This window comes from Lissotriton helveticus, chromosome 7, assembly GCF_964261635.1.
Source record: "Lissotriton helveticus chromosome 7, aLisHel1.1, whole genome shotgun sequence".
NCBI lineage: Eukaryota > Metazoa > Chordata > Amphibia > Caudata > Salamandridae > Lissotriton > Lissotriton helveticus.
Genome location: NC_136068.1, coordinates 86,124,254 through 86,145,359, shown reverse-complemented (window position 1 = coordinate 86,145,359; position 21,106 = coordinate 86,124,254). Strand labels below are relative to the sequence as shown.

At 43.0% G+C, this 21,106-nt stretch overlaps 1 protein-coding gene across 1 annotated transcript in view; it reads right to left on the bottom strand.

Moving 5' to 3' along the window:
* Window positions 1-21,106, bottom strand: part of LOC144766634 (uncharacterized) — a 49,976-nt gene that overhangs the window by 17,569 nt on the left and 11,301 nt on the right. The window contains exon 3 of the mRNA XM_078650420.1: window positions 19,842-19,915. The gene's annotated coding sequence lies outside the window, so the exon portion shown is untranslated. The remainder of the gene's footprint in view (window positions 1-19,841; window positions 19,916-21,106) is intronic.

Sequence of the window (21,106 nt, the reverse complement as noted above, 5' to 3'; positions counted from 1 at the left end):
GGTTCTTGAGATTTTGCACATGTAACATACTTATTAATGAAAGTAGTGACTTCATCTATATCTGAACTTTCATATAGAGGGGCATTTTCAATCCAAAGGATAGCATGTATATGTGGTGATCCACGTTGCTGGAATTCCACTCTATAAAAGTAATCAATAATTTTGCCAATTGGATTACTTTCATGCAATAAAAGACAATTAAATAATTTCCTAACTTGGAAGTCGAAATGTCTTGCACATGTAATGGGATTTTGCTGGATTAATTTGCATTTAGTTTCCCATGACATATTTTCAAATTCTTCTTTTGTGCATTCTGGTTGTTTTTCAATACGCAATAATATGTTAATTAAGTGATACCATTTTGTTTCTGCTGCTGATAAGGTTAAAAAAAACGTCGGTAATCCTAATTGTCTAATCATAGCAAAGAGGTCTTTTTTGCATTGCTCCCAATATGGTGGTGAACTACGTATTGTTTTAAGAATTTTGTAACCTTCATTAAACTGTAAAATGGTATCTAATTTTTCTTTTATGTCTTTTGCAGTTATAATGTTTCCATTCGTTAAGTATTTTCTAAGCGAGATAAATATTTTGCTCTGTATTTGTTTAATTTGTAATGCTTTTACTTTAAAGAAAATATTAGTAATAGACTTGGCTACTCTTAGATCATTACTTCTTACTTCTGCTTGACAGATTGTGCTGTAATGTATTGGTACATGCCTTTCTTTATTAGTTGGCCTTCGTTTACCGCAAAATATAGTTGGGAATGCTAAATATTCTGAATCTTTGTCTTCATATAAGCCTCTTGGGGTGTTATATTCTGCAGGTGCTAAACTTAAAATATTATTTGTTTCAGTAGTAATCGTTTCATTATTTAACATAGTATCTAAATTTCCTGCTGGAAGGTTGTCTGAAGAATCAGATGTATTATTTGTATCTGAAGTCTCATCACAAGACTGTATATCTTGTGTTGTATAATCCCAATCTTTATTAATAGTTATTCCATATTCTTGAAACAAACTGCTAGTAGTTGCTAAATGTAAAGCTGCACGTTTTACTTTGTTAGGTCTAACATTTTCAAAATGGGTATAAGATTTATAACTTAATTTCCGTTTCAATTTTATCGGAATTGTCATGTTATCATCCATTTGTCTTGGTAAAACAGTTACAGTTGTCATAACATCAGCAGGTACATTTACTACAGCACCTGATAGGGATTTTTGGAATCCACGTGGTAATGTTTTAATTTGTAAAAAAGGTATTCTTGGTGACACTAATCTTTCCTCTAAGTTATGCAAGTTTAATACTGGTGGGATATGTGGGAATGTCATCCCATTATAAACTGAACATGGAGGTATTTTGTCCTTACAAATATACGTGTAACATGTTTGGCATATCTCATCAGTTGTACACTTGCTAATGTTACATTCTATGAATTTTGCCCGCTTACTAATATTGTTTGTTTTTAGTAGACTTTGCTTATGCCATAGTTGATTGCAAATAGTGCAAGTGTACTCAGGACCATATCTTATTTCAGCATGGAATATACTAATGATATCATTTGTTGTTTGATCTGTATTATTCATGCTATTAAGTGCATTTTCTGTGCGTTGTGTGTGTTTTCTTTTCCTATTCCCGAGATTTTGTGTACTATTTGTTGTTTGAGTCTCAGAAACATTATTTGCTGTTATTGTCTTTATTATATCAGTATTGGTAATAGCTATGTGTGAATGCAAATTAGTGTGTGTTGGTAAATCTAGTGTATTGGCTTGACTATTGCTGCTTTGTATGTTTATTGTAGTACTTTCTACTTGTAAGTTACTTAAAGGAATCTCTGGTAATGCATTTAGAGATACAAGTGTCTTATGGACATATATGCTTTTCATAGACTTACACTTTCCATTTTTATGGTTTCTTTTAAGCATGGGCGGATTTTGCGGATTGGCAATCCGCGAACTTGCGTATTTACGGATTCGCAATCCGCGAAGATCCGCGAACTCTAGCGGATTTGCGGATTTTTCCGTTTTTTGTGTTGGCGCGTGTTCGCGCCGATTTTGGGACAAGTTCGCAATTGCGAACTTACTTTTCGGCTTGCAACGGCCGCGACTATGTTGTTTCTACGTCTGGTTTATCATCACAGGTTCACAGCACCCTCTGTTTCACCACTGCCACCCTCTGGGACACCCATGCCACCCTCTAGTACATCCTCACTGGCACCTATTAGGTTTATTTATCACTGTAGATTATGGTGGTTGAAAAAAGCTAGCACACCTGCCCTTCTTCAACTGCCATCAATTAATTTGTGTTTCATTAATGTGTCAGTAATTTTGAAAGTTCCAGTCTGGCTGGCACCTGCTTCCTTCCTTATCTGTAATTTGCTTTTTGTTGCAGTGAATTTTTTTTTTTACAGGACCTTTATGGTGCTATTCTATGAGCCTGCTGTTTGGGTCATAGCAGGGTCATAGAATTGTTGCAAACTCTGGAGGGGCCCATCAGGAAGCACTACCTTGAATGTTACTAATGTTAAGTTTGAACTTTTGCACCTGCTCATTGCTTTCATTTTAGCTAAAATCGTTTTTTTTGCAATTTCGCGCGTTATTTGGGGCGCGAATCCGTGCGAGATCGATTTCGGAAGCCGCGAATACGTGCGAATACAAAATTGTTTTTGTTGCGACGTGTATGTTCGCGTGATCTTGCGCGTGTTCGCGAGGCGCTTCTAGCTATTCGTTTGCCAAGTTACCCTATCGGTCGTACACGGGCGCGGCCATCTTGTTGGCGTGACGTAATTCCGTTTCCGCCCGCTATGTGTAATCTCGCAAAGTGTGCTGCTCGCTAGTACAATTTCGCGCGTACTCGCAAGGAAAATCTCGCGCGAACTTACCCACGCGGTCGTGAACGGGCGCGGCCATCTTGTTTCTCATTCATTGCTATGGTTCTGGGCATGCTTTCTGTATCCTCTCTCAATCTCTGCCATCCTTTGCTTGTTTGAAGTTTTTTTGATCTAATTTTACTTATTATCTAACCCTCTATTTTTCTAGCTCTATATTTTTGTGTTTTCTGCAGCTTTTATTTACTTTTAAACTACTTTTTTAAACTCTTTTCTTTTCTTCTTCACTATTCTATTTCTTCTTTATCATTTAAGTTTATTTCTGCCCAGACCATGGTAAAGGGAGCCGGGAAGCACCCTGAGAAGGGGAAGGGTCCCGCACCCCGTGCCCGGCTCCCGTGCGGGCGTTTAAGGGGGGAGCAAGTGGTCCCGAGGGAGATCTTCAGCGCGGAGGAAGTGGCGGCACTGATCTTCCATGTCCAGCGCCGCCTCCCCAAGACGATCCTGGGAGGCGGCAAGATCGCGACCGGCTATGGCATCCGGGAGCGCCGCCAGCGGTGGGAGAAGGTGTGCCGGGCCATGTACAAGATCTCTGGGGTCCGGCGCACATATAACCAGGCCACCCACCGCTGGACCGATGTCATGGACCGGGAGCGGGACTTGCTGGACGCGCTCGGCGTAGAGGTCCCCGGGCTTGGTGAGTAGTAGTAGTAGTACATTTACTACTCTGTTTTATCCTGCTCTGTTATTTGCAAATCTTTGTTCTTTACCAAGAGCAATAATGCTGCCGATTACATTGAGGTAAATTATATTTCAAAATCTTCTATGCATTTCATTTTCAGGTGCACTGCTCTCCTTCTCAGTAGCCTTGCTTGCTACTATGCTTCTTTGTTTTGTATGTTGTGTTCAGAAGCATTTCATTGGCCTGAGAAATTATGTATGAGTGTACTGTAAAGAAAAGAACTGCGTAATGCTAGACAGTAAGGGTCATATTTTCAATTACCGGCGCATCCCTGCAAAGTAGCAGGGATGCGGCAGTAATTGTGTGCCATGCCACCACCACCCATTGGCCCAAAACATCACAGAAGCCTTACGCATCTGTGCCGTAAAGGCAGCGCATTGCTGGAGTTGCGTGCCAACGATGGCGCAGCTCCAGCAATGCTCTGGGGTACCCTATCTCCCCAATGCTGCATCAAGCCGTACGTCGGCTTCAAGCGCGCAGGGTTTGAGTCATGCATCATTGTCCTAAAAATGACTGATTGACATCTTGTAGATTTCCCTCAGCCACTTTTAGGATTCGTTCCTGCGCAGGTACGCCCTCCCTTGCGCCGGAACGCCCCCTGATGGCGCAGGGCTTTACAACGTGATGCATCGCCCATATGCCCATATGTGTTTTTTTTTTTTAATATATACGCCGCACCAACACCATGGCGAGTCTTTTGTTCTGCCGCTGCGTCAGAAAAGGCACGCAACAATGGAGGAAAATCAGCCGCAACTTCCGCAAGGGACTTATAAATCAGCCCCAACAGACTGAAGTCCAGTACTTCCTTTAGACAGTCACATGGCTATCAGAAGAAATAGTGGCGGTGGTGGCGGGTGGATTGATAGTTTGAGTATTCACTGATCTGCAAGCAGGATGGACTTTGTCTGTCACGTGTTGCGCACTGCTGCCTGCAGTGCCAGGCCTAGGCAAACCTCTTTAGTAGTCTGTTTATTGAGTTACATAGGAACTTTCTAAGTCAACGTTCCGCAAATCAGGCAATACGAATAACGTAGTATACCACATGAGATAGATCCCGTGGAATAGTTGTCTATCTATTTGCTATTTTTCCAAAATATGTTGTTATTGTTCTTTTGAAATGTTTGATTTGGTTGAAAAATCTCATCCATGTTTTCTGGTTTTTCTTTCTTTCATGTTGTACATCAGCTCCCCCCAAGGGCAAGAGGACACAGGAGGAGGGTGCTGAGGATGCAGGCCAGGATCGGGCAGGCGAGGGCTCCTTTGCTGGCCCCAGTAAGTTTACATTTTAATAAACAGTACCTATTTTTTCCTAGCGTTCCTCATTCGATTTTTTCTAAATCGTCTTTGATCTTCTTGTAGACTGGATATAAATTCTTATCCTGCCTCGAATATGACTCCCTGTGGTATTACTAGACTATTCTTATTAGTCTGTCTGTGTAGCTAACTAAGATTGGACATTTGGCAATTCCATTGGACTCCCATTATATTCAGCAATACCTCTATGCACTGTCTCCTTACTGACTAGATAGTGTGGCAGAGTCATTCAGCTCCCGAAGTCACCGATTATAGATCCCCAATGATCTCTAGATTATCGTACGCAGGACAAGAGAGTAGTACGGAGTCACAGCACAGTCAAGAAGTGTCAGAGGCACTCATGCTTGCAAAAATTCCAAAACCTTTAGCTCATCCACTCTAGTCTAGAGGAACAAAAACCACAGAGTCTATTTAAGTGTAAAAGCTTTATTAAAAGTAAACACATTTATTAAAATCTACTTTGTCATAAAACTATTTAACTGTAAACGGAAAAGTGGTTAGTGCTGACGATTAATTGGACACATTTCTTGTGGTCGAGCCGAACTCTCACCTAGTTTGAACTTGATCCTGGTCGTGTTCTTAGGACTCAGGAGTCAAGCTTCTGTCTGTTAGGAGAAAAAGTGGTGCGTGTTAAAAATCAAAAGCAAGCATTCATCAGTTGTGCATAAAAGTGCAGCAAGACAACAGCCTTCCCTGGAAAATGGGACATTTTTACTATGGAGTAGACAGTCACAAATTATTACATTGTATTCTGTTTTTTTAACATTTCTCCTAGACCAAATATTATATAGTAGTGAGTGGTGTATTCTAACATTCTTAAATGTACTTTGTAGGTGTAACATCTGGTGACGGGGCCAGCGCGGAGGTGGCTGTGTTGGACTTGGACTCGGAGGCCTCTGGGGAGGAGGCCGCGTTAGAAGAGCTGGTGGCCGTTCCTGTGGGGGATCAAACGGTGGTGGCGGAAACAGGTAAGCTATATATTCCTTACTTATTGAGATTGAAGACTGCATAGTGTGCTTTCTGCACGGGTGTATTACAATTACAAATCAACCAGGTAGTAGCCTCCTCGAAATGTACTTCGACTTAGCTGTGAAGTTTTTGGTGAGAAGAATCCCAATAAGTTCTTAGACGAACGTGATGGATGGGATGAACGAAAAGCGAAAGAAGGGTGTAAGTAAGTGGGACGCGAACTTGTATGATGGCTGGCAAAGAAGAACGATATGTGTTTGCTTGGACCCAGAGGTGGCTGGGAAGGAAAGAATATGGTATGGTGCATGGCTGGGTCAATGATGAAGCAAGGATGGGTGGAAGGACAGCAGCCTGGGTGGGTGAAACAGAAACTGTATGTGTGCGTATACTTTGACTGAATGGATGCCTGGAGCATGGTATTCTCTGACTCTTACATAGCACATGTGTATCTAGAGAGAGTAGATGGTCGCCAGGTGAAGTAAGTGTTACCTTGAAGAGCATGTACCACCGCACCCGCACGTCCGTCCCAGTGCAGGGAAGGCAAGGAAAAGAAATTGTAAATGTGTCCAATACTACCATGAATAGTAGCAGTACTTTGTATTGCGTTTGCATTCACAGCATATATCTGGTTATTACGGTGGACACTCCGTACCTCTCTTAATAACTTTAGTTTACTTGTAGTACGTCATTCATGTGTGGGTGTATCACTGTTCACTCAATATTAAGCAAAGCACCTAAAGTCATCTCATCTGTCATTAAATACGTCCCATGTGAAGTGATAGATAATCAAATTAGTTAGCTTCTTCAGTTTCCTTTTCTAGTACTCATTTGCACTGTAGGGTGAAAGGTAAATTAATTAAGCAGTAGCCCTTGTAACAGAGTATTCTCAGTGCCACCCGTAATAGAAAAGTAATAGCTTCACCACCTGCATGTACTGGACCGGTACAGTAACGCAAGTCTGTCTCCATCATCATGGTGTGCAACTTTTTTTCTCGGGTGCAACTTCACTGTGCTGTGTCCATGTCATTCTGCCGGCTTGCATAAGATAACGTACCCATTTCCCTAAACAAGAGAGAAGAAGAAGAATAAGACTGGTGTACTGTCATAGTCGACTGTAATGGAAGTCCATAGTGGTCGTAGAATTAGTTCATTAAACTACCACTACTGTTAGAGCAAGGATGCAGAAGTGGGAGGTTACATAGATACTGTCCTCAATAGTTATGTACTGTGCTTTCAATTTGCTACTTGTACTCTGTGACCCAACTTTCGGCTCAATCACTTTGTGTTATTAATAAGGAGCATTGGTTACAGACTATGTCTTTCTTTCTTCATATAGTTGCTCCTTCCAAATCAACAACAAGGAGGGAGCAGGCTAGATTGGCCCGGCAACGGAGGCTGGAGGCCACAGTCGCCGAGTATCGGCGGCTGGTGGCCCTGGAGGAGGAGGAGGACACGCAGTCGAGCGGGGCAACATCTTCGACTGTGACCACTGCATCCTCCTCCGTGACTAAGCCAGCGGGACCGAGCCGGGCTAAGAAAGCCGACCGCCACCGCCAAGCAACCGAAATACCAGCTGCCCCCCACAGGAGCTGCAAGGAACGCCAACGCCGCCTACGAGTCCGCATGTCCAACCTGGAGCAGGAGGTCCTGAGGTATAAGACCTTGGTTAAGGGCCTCCGCTCCGAGCTTGCCACCCTCCGCAAGGAGTATGATGCCCATGCCGCATCATGCACCAGCACCAGCACCCTCCAGTAGTGGAGTGTCCCTTGCCCTTTTTTTATAGACTTTTGGGGGGTGGGATTTGGGAGTTGGGATCGTTTTGGGACGTTTCAGAGACAATCGTTGGGGTTAGGGTGGGTGAGGGAGATTATTTTGTTAGGGATAAATAAATATATTTTTCAACTTTATCTGACCATACCTGTTTTTTACTGCTTTTCAGTCTGGTGGGTGGGGGGCGGGGGTGTAACAGTAACTTTGTTTTCCTGAACAGTCGTAGGACTTTAGTAGTACAACCGTCAATCTCTTGTCTACTCCGAAATAATACTCCATTATACTACCTCCCACCAAACGCTTATCTTACCTGTAATTTGTGTTAGAAATTAGGGCTAGGCCCAGGGCTGGCTCCAGGTGAAATGGGGATTAACGTTGTCATTCCTGGGCGGGTGACATTTCCTCATTGCGGTGGTACTAGTGGTGTGACACAGTGGCAGTTGCATGCCTATGGAAAAAAAGAAAACGAAACCTTGTTTGTACTCCTTACTGTAGCATTACAACGGTTACGGTACGATCGAGAAAATAGCAGGTGACAGTACACTAGAACAGTGCCATAATGTAGCCTAACAAATGGTAAAGTATTGCAAGTATAACTAGTACTTGCGTTGAATTTATTTGACATTGGCTACTACTACTAGAAGATATAGTACTGAAGCTGAGTAAGTCTAGAAGATATCCTCGTATTCCTTCACCAGCCTGTTGCTGCTATCACCTTATCCTCCCCAGCAAGTGTGTGGAATTATTGATGTCATTTTAGTCAGACATCAAGCAAAACAACACAGCCCGGGGGAAGAGGGTTAGGGTTTGTAAAATGGATGGGAATGGGGGTTTCTTTTTGGGTAGGTTTTGTTGAGAGAAGAAAAAAAAAGCAGAGCATGGACAAACAATAATTGAAGATACAGAGTTTACAGACAATCTTTGGTTACAAACTAAAGGTAAGCACATGCAGTCACACTCATAGAATAAAAGACAACAATGGATACTGTATCTGTATTGCGTATGTTGTTGGAGTTGTCCTGTTGAAATTGGTAAGTAAGTTGCATGCAGCAAACAATTCCTCTTATTGGCGGCACTCCTCCATTCCAGCTGACGCTTCGTCCATCAATGTGGTGGTGACCACTGACAGAAGAGACACCCTGTCCACTGCCTGCCTGGCGGATGTTGACTGAAACCCGGCCTGTAATTATTGAACGGAAAACAGGAAGTGCTATTACAATACCACTGATAAATAAATAAAAGGTATGTACGCTGTGTGGTTCAAAAAGTGACACTTTGATTTCCCTAATAGACAGTACAATATTTTTGAAATTGCGTGCTCTGTCTGAGTCACCTTTTTAAGGATCAATAAGTATGGCCAAAATATTATAGCGGATCTTTCCCCTCAAGGTGGGTGTACTACTGTGTTTTAGAACAAAATTTGACCTTCCCAGCAATGCTCCCACCAAGACCCTTACTAAAGCCAGTCGCAAAAATGTAGAAGAACCCAATCATATCTCCAAAAACGATGCCTAGCAGAAAAATGGTTACAAAACGTACTTTGAAAGTAACAGTAGACCCAAATACAGACCGTGGATTGTATTCAAACCACTTGCCTGCAAGCAAAAGTATCCATAGCCAGCATCGCTCCAACAGTGCTCTACAACAACAGAACCGCGTTGCAATAGAACCCCCCTAAACACATGCAATCCTGCTGCTAGGGCTAACCCTAACGAACCCTAACTTACAAAAAGTGCCAAAACTGGTGTTTCCTTATGGATTTTGTCCAACAAACTTCTAGCCGGTATTAGACCTTCCCAGGAATGCCCCAGCCAAGACCCGCCAACCCACCCGCAAAAAAACACGCGGCAACACCCCCAAACAGCGAAAAAGCTAAATCTCATACTTACAATATCTCTCGGCCTTCGGTCCAAAGTAACGCGCTGTGCAGCTAGGTCATCATCAATCATCATAACTCCTGTTTTCCACCACGGATTTCCTGAAAAGCAAATGCAATCAAGATTAGACTGTCGCAGCAGTGCTTCGACAGAGACCCTGGCCGCAACCCACCCACGAACAGCAGGAAGCCCCCCAAAACGCTACATTGAGCAAGATGTCTGAAGAAATGGCAAAAAAAAGGCTTTTCCTTAAGGATTTTGTCCAAAACACTTCTATCCGGCATTAGACCTTCCCAGGAATGCCCCAGCCAAGACCCGCCAACCCACCCGCAAAAAAACACGCGGCAACACCCCCAAACAGCGAAAAAGCTAAATCTCATACTTACAATATCTCTCGGCCTTCGGTCCAAAGTAACGCGCTGTGCAGCTAGGTCATCATCAATCATCATAACTCCTGTTTTCCACCACGGATTTCCTGAAAAGCAAATGCAATCAAGATTAGACTGTCGCAGCAGTGCTTCGACAGAGACCCCGGCCGCAACCCACCCACGAACAGCAGGAAGCCCCCCAAAACGCTACATTGAGCAAGATGTCTGAAGAAATGGCAAAAAAAAGGCTGTTCCTTATGGATTTTGTCCAAAACACTTGTATCCGGTATTAGACCTTCCCAGGAATGCCCCAGGCAAGACCCGCCAACCCACCCGCAAAAAAACCCCCGACACAACACCCCCAAACAGCGGAAAAGCTAAATCTCATACTTACAATGTCTCTCGGCCTTCGGTCCAAACGCGGCGCTGTGCAGCTAGGTCGTCATCATCATCAATCATCATAACTCCTGTTTTCCACCACGGATTTCCTGAAAAGCAAATGCAATCAAGATTAGACTGTCGCAGCAGTGCTTCGACAGACACCAAAAATTACACACAAACCCCCGGAACCCCGCCAAAGAGCACCTCAAAGGCAAGCAAGTCAGCAAAAACGGCAAGAAATGTCCACCTCATATTTGGTCCAAAACACTTTTGTCCATTATTAGAGCTTCACAGCAATGGGCCCAAAACCGTCAACTCACCCGCAAAGAAGTACAACACCCCCACAAGTGCTGAGTCTTTCTTCATTGTGCGTAATCCAGCACTCTGCTTGGAGGGAAATCGCAGTCTGGAGGAGGAGGATAGAGGAGCATGTTCTTCAGAACTTGTGAACCTGAGGAATGTAGACTGCGGCACCTTCAAATCAATAAGCAAACAAGTGAAGACAGTTCTGATGATGGTCTTGTTTTTGGGATTAGGTGATTAAAGTTTGAATTAAATTAACTGTGCAAAACAAAGAAAGAGAGACACAAAGCACACAGGAATAAAAGTGAATAAGGACGAAAAAGAAAGTTCTTGATTGATTGTCTCATTTTCAGGGCTCGGTGTCAGGGAATAAGAACAAGATTTCGTCATCATACTCTGCGAATTCAGGCTGGATGAGGTCAGTGGCACCGAACAGAGAAAAAATCCCCTCATCTACGTTGCTGTCCTCCTCGTCTTCATGCGGCGTGCTTTCTCGTACTTTGTAATCTGGTGGTATGAGGTGCTGATTCATCTTGATCATTGTCAGCCGCTCCACATTTTTGGGCGAGAGGCGGCTCCGTTTGGGAGTTACAATGCCACCAGCAGCACTGAAAACACGTTCAGAAGACACACTTGCGAGTGGGCAAGACAAATAGTTTATAGCCAGGTTGTAGAGCTGTGGCCACAATTGTTTTTTGCCATGCCAATACTGCAATGGCTCCTCATTAAGAAAGACCACTGTTGAGTCATTCAGATAGTCCTGCACCATCGACTCAAGGTCATCAACTGTTCCTCCACTTTGCTTACTTTTTGCTGTGCTGGCTGTGACATTTTTTCGAGAACCATACCCCATCAAACTTAGCCAATCCTCCTCCCGAGCCACTGTTAGTGTTGTCATTGTGTGTGGTGCAGATGATCCAGTTGCCGGTGTCTTTAACGGCTGAGAGGTCACTTGTGCCCCAGCCACAGGTGCAGAAGTGGATTCTTGTGACTGCGGATGGCCTGCTGATGCTGATGCTGATGTACTGGCTTCTCCTTCAATAACCTGCCGTTCTTTTTCAAACCTCTTGGCTGACCAGGCTAACCAATGTTTGTACTTTTGAACATCTGCATCAGCGAAAGGAAAGAATGCGTTGTCTGCCAGCGCCTTTTTGTAGCGTGGATCCAGAATAGTAGCACAAATGTAATGCTGATCTGAGTTGATGTTTTTAAGACGTTCATCACCACGTAGGCGATGTAATAATTTCTCAGACAAAATGAAATGGGTTTTTTTTTTTTCATCTTTTTGAAACTCAGAAGAAACCGCCATCAGTTGGTGCTCCAGTATGCACAACAATGGGATAGCTTTTCCCAAATTACAGTCCTCCTGGCTGACTGCACGCGTGAAGAACTCAAAAGGACGAAGCATGTCTGTCAGGCTTTTAACTATGGCCCATTGCGCCTTACTCATCCGCAGGTCCTCCTTCTGAGATGTAGCCTCTGTCAAGAAATAGTGATCGAGTACCGTATACTGCTCATGCAGACGCTCAAGCATGTAGAAGGTTGAGTTCCAACGTGTTGCCACCTCCTGGATGAGTGCTTTCACTGGCATTCCACGTTGAAGTAGCAGTCTCCGCAGATGCTTTCGGGCCTTAAAAGAATGGCTGAAATGGTTGCACATTTTGCGGCAGGTGGCCATTACCTCGAACGCTGGACTCTCTTTATCACTCAAGAATTTTTGAACTACCAGGTTGATACAGTGCGCCAAACACGGCACTCTAACATGGTCACCAAGGAACATGGCCTTAACTACATTGGCGCCATTATCCGTGGAAACATAACCAATCTTGCGTTTTAGGGGGGATAGCATTGTCAAGACCTTTTTGTCAAACTCTTCCAAAAGGTTTTCTGCTGTGTGACTTTTCTCCAAGCCAAACATGGCTAGTGTTGCATGTTTCCGAGCAGCTTTGAAAACTTGGTCCGGGTCAACACCTGCGTTTAGCTTTGCTATAACACCTGAAAAAGAGACCCAGTGTGCAGTGATGCACATGTAATCATCGCCTGGGCCACTGGTCCACATGTCTGTTGTCAGATGTATTGTGTGAACAGCACTCTTCTGCAAAGCTGCCCCAATCGCCTGCAGCACATCTTCATGTAGTGCTGGAACCGCAACTCTGGCAAAATAGAACCGGCTCGGAACCTTCCATTTAGGGCAGAGCGTTGCAACTAATTCAAGAAAACCTACCGCTTCTACAAAAGAAAAAGGTAGAAGGTCCACAGCTAGCATTTTAGCCAGCTTAGTGTTATACAGACGCGTCAGTGGGTGGTTGCGTTCATATGGCACGTCTGAAGTAAGCATTGTTCTAATGTTGGCCTGGACCAAGCATTTACGGGCTGATAATGACTTCGTTGACCCAATTTTGCTCGCTGGTGAACTTTTGTGCGTTGGTGTCTCACTCGCTCCAACACTCTTAGTGTGCCTCACATTGGGTGTGCTGCTGACAGGGGTACTGGGTGTAAGGGAAGTGTTTGACACGTCTTCTTCCTGCTCGTCAACATCAGATGAAACATCAACGTTTCCTTGATTTTGGCCTTTCTTGATCGCAGCTAGGTGCGCAAACCATTGGACAGCGTGCTTTCTCTCAAGATGACCACTCTGGCCGCCGGTACCATAGTTGGTACCTGACTTACCACGACTAACTGCAAGCTTACAAAGGGTACAAATGGCAAACTTTGGATTTTTGGGACAAACAGTAAAGAAGTCCCAAACTGGGGACTTGAAGTGTCTGTGGGACCTGGAGGAGGCGGCGATACTGGTGGTGGTGGTCATGAAGCTAATGCCAGATGAAGTGGAGGATCTGGATTGCCCAACTTTTGTACGTTTTCCACTTTCACCGCCACTAATTAAGGTCGAGGTTGACGCAGGTCTCTTCTTGCCAGAAAGAAATATGGAAGCGGGACGAGTTGGTGTACTACTTAACTCCAATGATTGTGGTGTTTCCACTGCCTCCTCATCGACAACATCATCATCATCATCATCACGCGCAGCAGCTCTTCGGGCTAGGGTCAAAATGTCTGTTTGCTGCATGCCCGCTGGGGCTGCAGTGACCTTTATGATGACTGGGTCGTCGTTGGCAGAGTCTTCATCAGCAGCAGTATCCGCCACTTCTTGTTGAGCCTCATCACACTCCATAAGTCTGAGACTTTGGACGAGCTTCCTTTTACGCTTAAGTACCTTTGTTGGATCATGGTGTGCCTCACTCTCAGACGGCTGTGGTGCTGGTTCCCAAGTTTGATCCGTATCATCAGAAGGAGGTGTGCTTGAAGAGGATGTAGACACCACCCTTGATCTCTTCCTTGCTAGGGTTGTGGAAGACAATGAAGGATCAGCAGGAGGAGTGGCTTCCTCAAATGATACCTCGCCTTGATTGTCGATTTCCTGATGTGCCCCTACTTCGGGAGGAACAACTATTGTGGGCACTTGTGACCCTCCATGCACCTCTGCTTGCGCATCTCCTTGCGCTGCCTCTCCTTCCACATGTACTTGGGCTTGTACTTGCACATGTGATTGTTGTTGCGGCTGTGGTTGTTCAACACTCGTCAGATGAGCTACAACAACCTGTGTTGATTGAGGGACATTGCTGCTGCTTTCTTGCGATGAGCCAACATCACTGGTCGATGGTGATTGAACAACTATACTGGCTGCCTCTGCAGCACTCAAGGGCTTGGACTTAAGTTGGCATGGTGGTGGTGGTGGCACTGAGCCCAATGGAGCGGGGGTGCTGCTGCCAGCTTGGTCCCCAGCAGATCCCGCTGCTGCTGCTGCAGGCATACTTTTTTTTTTACTCCCAAAAAAAGGGGCGGGCGGCACACCAGTGTCCTTGGTAACTTGCTTCTTCTGCTCCTTACTGGCACCTTTCTTGCTAGAGGAGCTACGGGTTACTTTTTTTGGGGCCATCCTCTTCAGAGCAGGTCAGCAGGCAGCAGTTGCACGAGTTGCAGAGGGTTCTGTGTCCAGACGTGACGTCGCGTGACGTTATGCTGCACACACCGCTGCAGGACTTCTTCCTGGCACTGGTGGTTCTCTTGAGTCTTCTTGTGCACCTAAAAGCAATGGAAGACAGAGGAACATCAGTTCAGTTATACACCCCAAAAATTCGACAAAACACAGAAAAATGAGCACAATCCCATGCCATCCTTGATGTTTACATTGAAGACACCCCACAGAAAGACTACGGACATGCAAGTATGCAACACTCACTACCCCTGGGCATAATGGATGAAAAGTAGGCAAAATAAGTGCAGGCCTCAGACACTGCCTCTCCTCAAAATGGCCCCTTACACCCCAGGCACATGTTGCCTGTACCAGCCAGCACTCAAGATGGCCACCACCACCACCCACATGGCCAGTCCACATCAACAGTACACCCCCAAAAAACATAAAAACAGCCAGAAATCACCACAATCCAACGCCATCCATGATGTTTACATTAAAGAGAGTGAGACCACACCACAGGCACACTCAGTCCATGCACCACCCACCACCCCTGGGCAAAAGGCCACACCAGCAGCCCCCCAAAAACGACAAAAAACAATAAAATAAGCCCAATCCCAGCCCATCCATGGCCTCAATTATGTTTAAATTCAAGAAGACACCCCACAGAAAGACTAGGCCCATGCAACACTCACCACCCCTGGGCAAAGGGCCCCACCAGCAGGCCCAAAAAAACGACAAAAAACAATAAAATCAGCACAATCCCAGCCCATCCATGGCCTCAATGGTGTTTAAATTCAAGAAGACACCCCTCAGAAACACTAGGCCCATGCAACACTCACTACCCCTGGGCATAATGGATGAAAAGTAGGCAAAATAAGTGCAGGCCTCAGACACTGCCTCTCCTCAAAATGGCCCCTTACACCCCAGGCACATGTTGCCTGTACCAGCCAGCACTCAAGATGGCCACCACCACCACCACCCACATGGCCAGTCCACATCAACAGTACACCCCCAAAAAACAGAAAAACAGCCAGAAATCACCACAATCCAACGCCATCCATGATGTTTACATTAAAGAGAGTGAGACCACACCACAGGCACACTCAGTCCATGCACCACCCACCACCCCTGGGCAAAAGGCCACACCAGCAGCCCCCCAAAAACGACAAAAAACAATAAAATAAGCCCAATCCCAGCCCATCCATGGCCTCAATTATGTTTAAATTCAAGAAGACACCCCACAGAAAGACTAGGCCCATGCAACACTCACCACCCCTGGGCAAAGGGCCCCACCAGCAGGCCCAAAAAAACGACAAAAAACAATAAAATCAGCACAATCCCAGCCCATCCATGGCCTCAATGGTGTTTAAATTCAAGAAGACACCCCTCAGAAACACTAGGCCCATGCAACACTCACTACCCCTGGGCATAATGGATGAAAAGTAGGCAAAATAAGTGCAGGCCTCAGACACTGCCTCTCCTCAAAATGGCCCCTTACACCCCAGGCACATGTTGCCTGTACCAGCCAGCACTCAAGATGGCCACCACCACCACCCACATGACCAGTCCACATCAACAGTACACCCCCAAAAAACAGAAAAACAGCCAGAAATCACCACAATCCAACGCCATCCATGATGTTTACATTAAAGAGAGTGAGACCACACCACAGGCACACTCAGTCCATGCACCACCACCCCTGGGCAAAAGGCCACACCAGCAGCCCCCCAAAAAAGACAAAAAACAATAAAATAAGCACAATCCCAGCCCATCCATGGCCTCAATTATGTTTACATTTAAGAAGACACCCCACAGAAAGACTAGGCCCATGCAACACTCACCACCCCTGGGCAAAGGGCCCCACCAGCAGTCCCAAAAAAAAGACAAAAATCAGCACAATCCCAGCCCATCCATGGCCTAAATGGTGTTTAAATTCAACAAAACAGTTGTATCATGCACCCCTAACCAACCCTGGTCCTACTGGATACTGTGGCTACCCACAATATAATTTATTTAATGTTCTGAAAAAGTTCCAAAATTTTACTTGCAGCAACTGTAATGCCCCAAACAAACTTACTTGTGAAAGTTGATTTCTAATCCAAAAGTGATCCAAAGACAGTCAAAAAGGCCTCAAATCCAAATATCCAGCAGCACCCACAAAAAGTAATCCTTCCAGCTCCAGATCCAAATGAAAGTGACCAGGAGATGGACAAAGCACTGGGAGGAGCCTGCTGGACAGGAACAGGAAGTTGGAGACTGTGGGGCACTTCCTTCCTCCCCCCCCCCCAAAATGGACTCCTTGCAAAAAAAAAAGGCCATGCAAATGTCAACCTGAGGAGTGATTCTGATAAAAATCATAATTTTCTGAAGGTTTATCCTGTTTGCTGGTGATTTTCTTGTGCGAAATTGCAAAATCTCTATTTCGCAAGTGCGAGATTGTTCCTTTCCGCCGCAACTACGTGTTCGCAATTGCGAACTCTCGCGAGGTGTGCTGTGCAAGGTGGCAAGCCGCGAGTACGTATTCGCGGGCGACAAACTCCCGCGGGAACACGCAGCAAGATCTAAAATGGCGCGTCACTCGCAAAGAAAAACAACTCGGCAAACGCTAATATGACGGAAAGTGAACGCCGTGCACCACGCCGCGCGCCGCAACCAAGCAAAAAATCCGCCGCGAGCGGATTCACGGATTTTCGACAAATTCGCGAGCGTTCGCGGATTGCGGATTTGCCGAAAATCCGAAAAATCCGCGAGCGGAGCGGATTTTACGCCCATGCTTAGTTTCTTTGTGTCTTCTGTAATGATATTTTGCTAAATTTTTTTATGTTCACTGTAGTGAACTCTAAAGTAACACTTGCTGAATTTGTAATCTTTTCTCTATCAGCTAACTTTAGGATGTATTCCATAATAAGATTAATAGAGTCCATTGGTATAGCAATACATGTTCCATTAGGATGTGGTATTGCATTTTCATTTTGGCTATGTGAATCAAATATAAAGTATGGATGTATAGTTTTAAATACAGCAATTGTATATTTACCTATACAGATTAATACACCATTTTGCGAATTTATAGTAGAAGCTAATGTCGTTATCAATTTACTATGTAAAGTTTGTGCTGATTTTGTTACTTCGTCTTTAAAGCAAGTCTTTAGCTTAATAGAATATACGATGTCATTGCTATCTATATAATTAGGTAAATTTTGAGGTTGCATACAATGTTGTTTATTAATAGAGTGCATGTCTGTGTACAAAGCATCTCCGAGATTCATAATACATTGGAAATCTCCAGTATCCCAAATATATGCTGGTTTACAGTAGTTCTGTAGAATAGCAAATATACTATTTTGTAAAGACTGTGTATATTGTATACTATTTGCATTCTGTGTAATTGTTTCCTGTGTATGTGTTTTATTTAAATAAGCTAATTCTTGTTGTGCTTCTGTTAAAATATTTTGATGTATGTTGGTATTATGTGTGTTAGTTTGCTTGTTGTGCAATGTGCTATTGTCTATACTTTCAGAAAGTATTATGGAATTACTTTCAGTAATACTTGAATATGTGTTGGTATGTAACTTCTTTGTTGATATTGTGTGTTGTTGTACATTTATGTGTGTGCTACTAATACGTTCTCTTTCTGTGTTGCCTTTAAGTGTTTTCTTAAGTATACTTGCATATGTGTTAGTAATAGTAGTGTCTTGTGGTATATTAGTATATTGTGTTGCAGTTATGTTTTGGCTGTTTGTTTTATGTATATCTCTAGGAGTTGTTGTTGGAGTTAAAAGTGTACTTGAATATGTAGAAGTACTAGGAGTATTATGTAAAGATAGTAATGGCTGTTCTGTATAACTAAATTGCTTACATTTAGATCGGTAAATGCTTTGTTTTGCAGTTTCTATCCGCGTTTGAAATGCCTGTGTGAAAAAATGCGGACTTACTTTAGTAGAATATACATAAAGTGTTTTCGGTGCTACAGCATTCTGATTTTGTTCATTAATTACCATTGCTTTTTGAAGTGACTCTTTTTTTATCGTACTAAGCTGTATTGGAGTTAATTCATAGAGTACGGAATTTATATTTGGTTTCTTGAGATAGTGTGCCAGATTTGTGATGTACTCGAAAAGTTTTTCAAATGTGAACTGTATAGTAATACATGTTCCATCTGGGTGAGGCATTCCAGTGCTATCACGACTATGTGAGTCAAAAACAAAGAATGAATTATTTGTTTTAAAAATGGATATTACATACATTTCCATGCAAATTAAAACACCTGAGTTTAAATCAAGTGCATGTTTTAATATTGTTTGCAAATTTGGCAAAGAAGGGTCAAATTGGTGTAATATGTCTCCATAAGAAGGTTCTTTAAGCTTAAGTGAATAGATAGTCTTATTGTGTTCTATAAAGTTTGGTAACTCGTCAGGATGCATAAGTTTCTGTTTATGAATTGAATGCATATCTGTATATAAAGCATCACCTAATTCCATAATGTAATGCAAGTCTTCTTTCGTCCATGTATTGGCATGTTTGGAATAGTTATGTAAAATTGCCAATGTACTATTTGGTAAGCACTGATACCCTCTTGAATTAGCTGAAAATTTGTAATGGCCTTGATGATAATCTGCGTGTAGTATGTGCAGCATCTTTCACTAATTGTAATAGCAATTCCTTATTGGATTACTTTTGTTATTGATTTAATTTTTGTTTTACCTATGTGTGTATGTATGTGTATATATATATATATATATATATATATATATATATATATATATATATATATATATATTTTATTTGAAGGATGTAATTATTTACTTTTATGTGAAGGTAGTACCTATTTGTCTTTATGTGACAGTAGCAAATATTAAGGTACTTTATTTGCAAAAATGCTTTATAAATATCTATCTATATATATCTATATATATATCTATATATCTATATATCTATATATATATATATATATATATATAGCTATATATATATATATATATATATATATATATATATATATATATAGATATATTGAGGAGTTCTATTTGTTCTGATATATATATATATATATATATATACCCTTCGGATATTGTGATTATGTTTTACTATTTAGGCTGTTAATAAAATAAAGGTACTTTGTCCTAGCGAGTGTTGGATAAAGAATTAGCAATGCTTAATAATGAAACAATTGTCAATGTTGGTGTGTATATATAGAGATTATATATATATATATATATATATATATATATATATATATATAAAGTGTTGATATAGTTCTTTTTTTACCTATTTCTGTACTTACAGGTGGATATATACAAAAAATAGATACTTCTACCTTGGTGATGTTTTCACTGATGATGTTCTGACAAACAATGTTTCCAGTCTGATTTCCAATATATGAGTGGCAACCTAGTAAAGATTGAAAAGAAGCCTTATAAATGTGTTCACATAATGTTTTTAAAAAAATCATTTATGCTCTTACAAAAGTGTCTGTATGTTCTTAAATAACTTTCTATCTAAAAGTATTTAGCAAAGTATTTTAATAAATGCATTTGTAGTAATGAAACCGGTTTTTGAGTAAGTTTTAAAGAATAATGTAGCATATATTGTATGTTAAGTGTGTATGATACATTGTGTGTAGAGAGTGTGTGTGTGTAAAGAGTGCATGTGTAGAGTGCAAGAAGGTGAGAGAGGGCAAGATAGAAAGTGAAGATAAATGAGAGAGGGCAAGAGGGAGAGACACGGAGATTGAGAGCAAGAGAATAAGTGATAGAGATGGAATTTAAGAGAGATGGTGGAGGAAAGGAGAAGGAAAGAATGAGAGAGAGGACAGGAGGGAGAGTGAGGGCAGGATGTGGGGGGTGGGTGTGTAGGAGTAGGAGAGAAGTCAAAAAGGAAGGGGGAGGGATGTAGATTGAGGAAAGAAGGGAAGGCCAAAGAGAGTATGGTCAGGAAGGAGGGGGAGGGCAGGAGACAGCGGCAGAAGAGAGAAGAAGAGCAAGAAAGGACGAGAGAGGGTAGATGATGAGTGCAGAAGAAAGAGGGGGCAAGAAAGAGAGGTAGGGCATAAAAAGAGAGCAGAACAGAGTGGGAGAGAGGGCGTCAGGTAAGAGAGGGAGGGCGGAAAGGAGAAGGAGGACTAGAGGAGGAGAGAGAGATGGAGGACAAGAAGATGAAAGAGAGATGGAAAGGGAGGGCAGTAGAGACTAAAAAGGCAGAAGAGAGAGATAACAGAAGAGAGAAGGTCAGAGGTAATAGAGTGAGAGAAGGCAGAAGAGATAGGGAGGGCAGGAAAGAATAGAGCAGGAAGGAGGGCAGAAGCAAGAGAGTGTTGAAAGAAAAGAAGGAGTGCGGGATAGAAAGTGAGTAGAAAATGTGGATGTAGATGGAGAGTGAAAGGCAGGAGTGTGAGAGATGTAGAGGGAGGGCGAAAGGAAGTGAGATTGAAACAAAGGAGAGAGAGAAAAGAGATTGAGGACAATAAAGTCAAAGAGAGCAGAAGAGAGGTTGAAAGGGAGAGAGGAGAAAAGGAGTGAGTGAGAAGGAAGGATGTAGGACAAGAAAGAGAGAGTGTAGAAGGGAGAGAGGGGGCAGGTATTA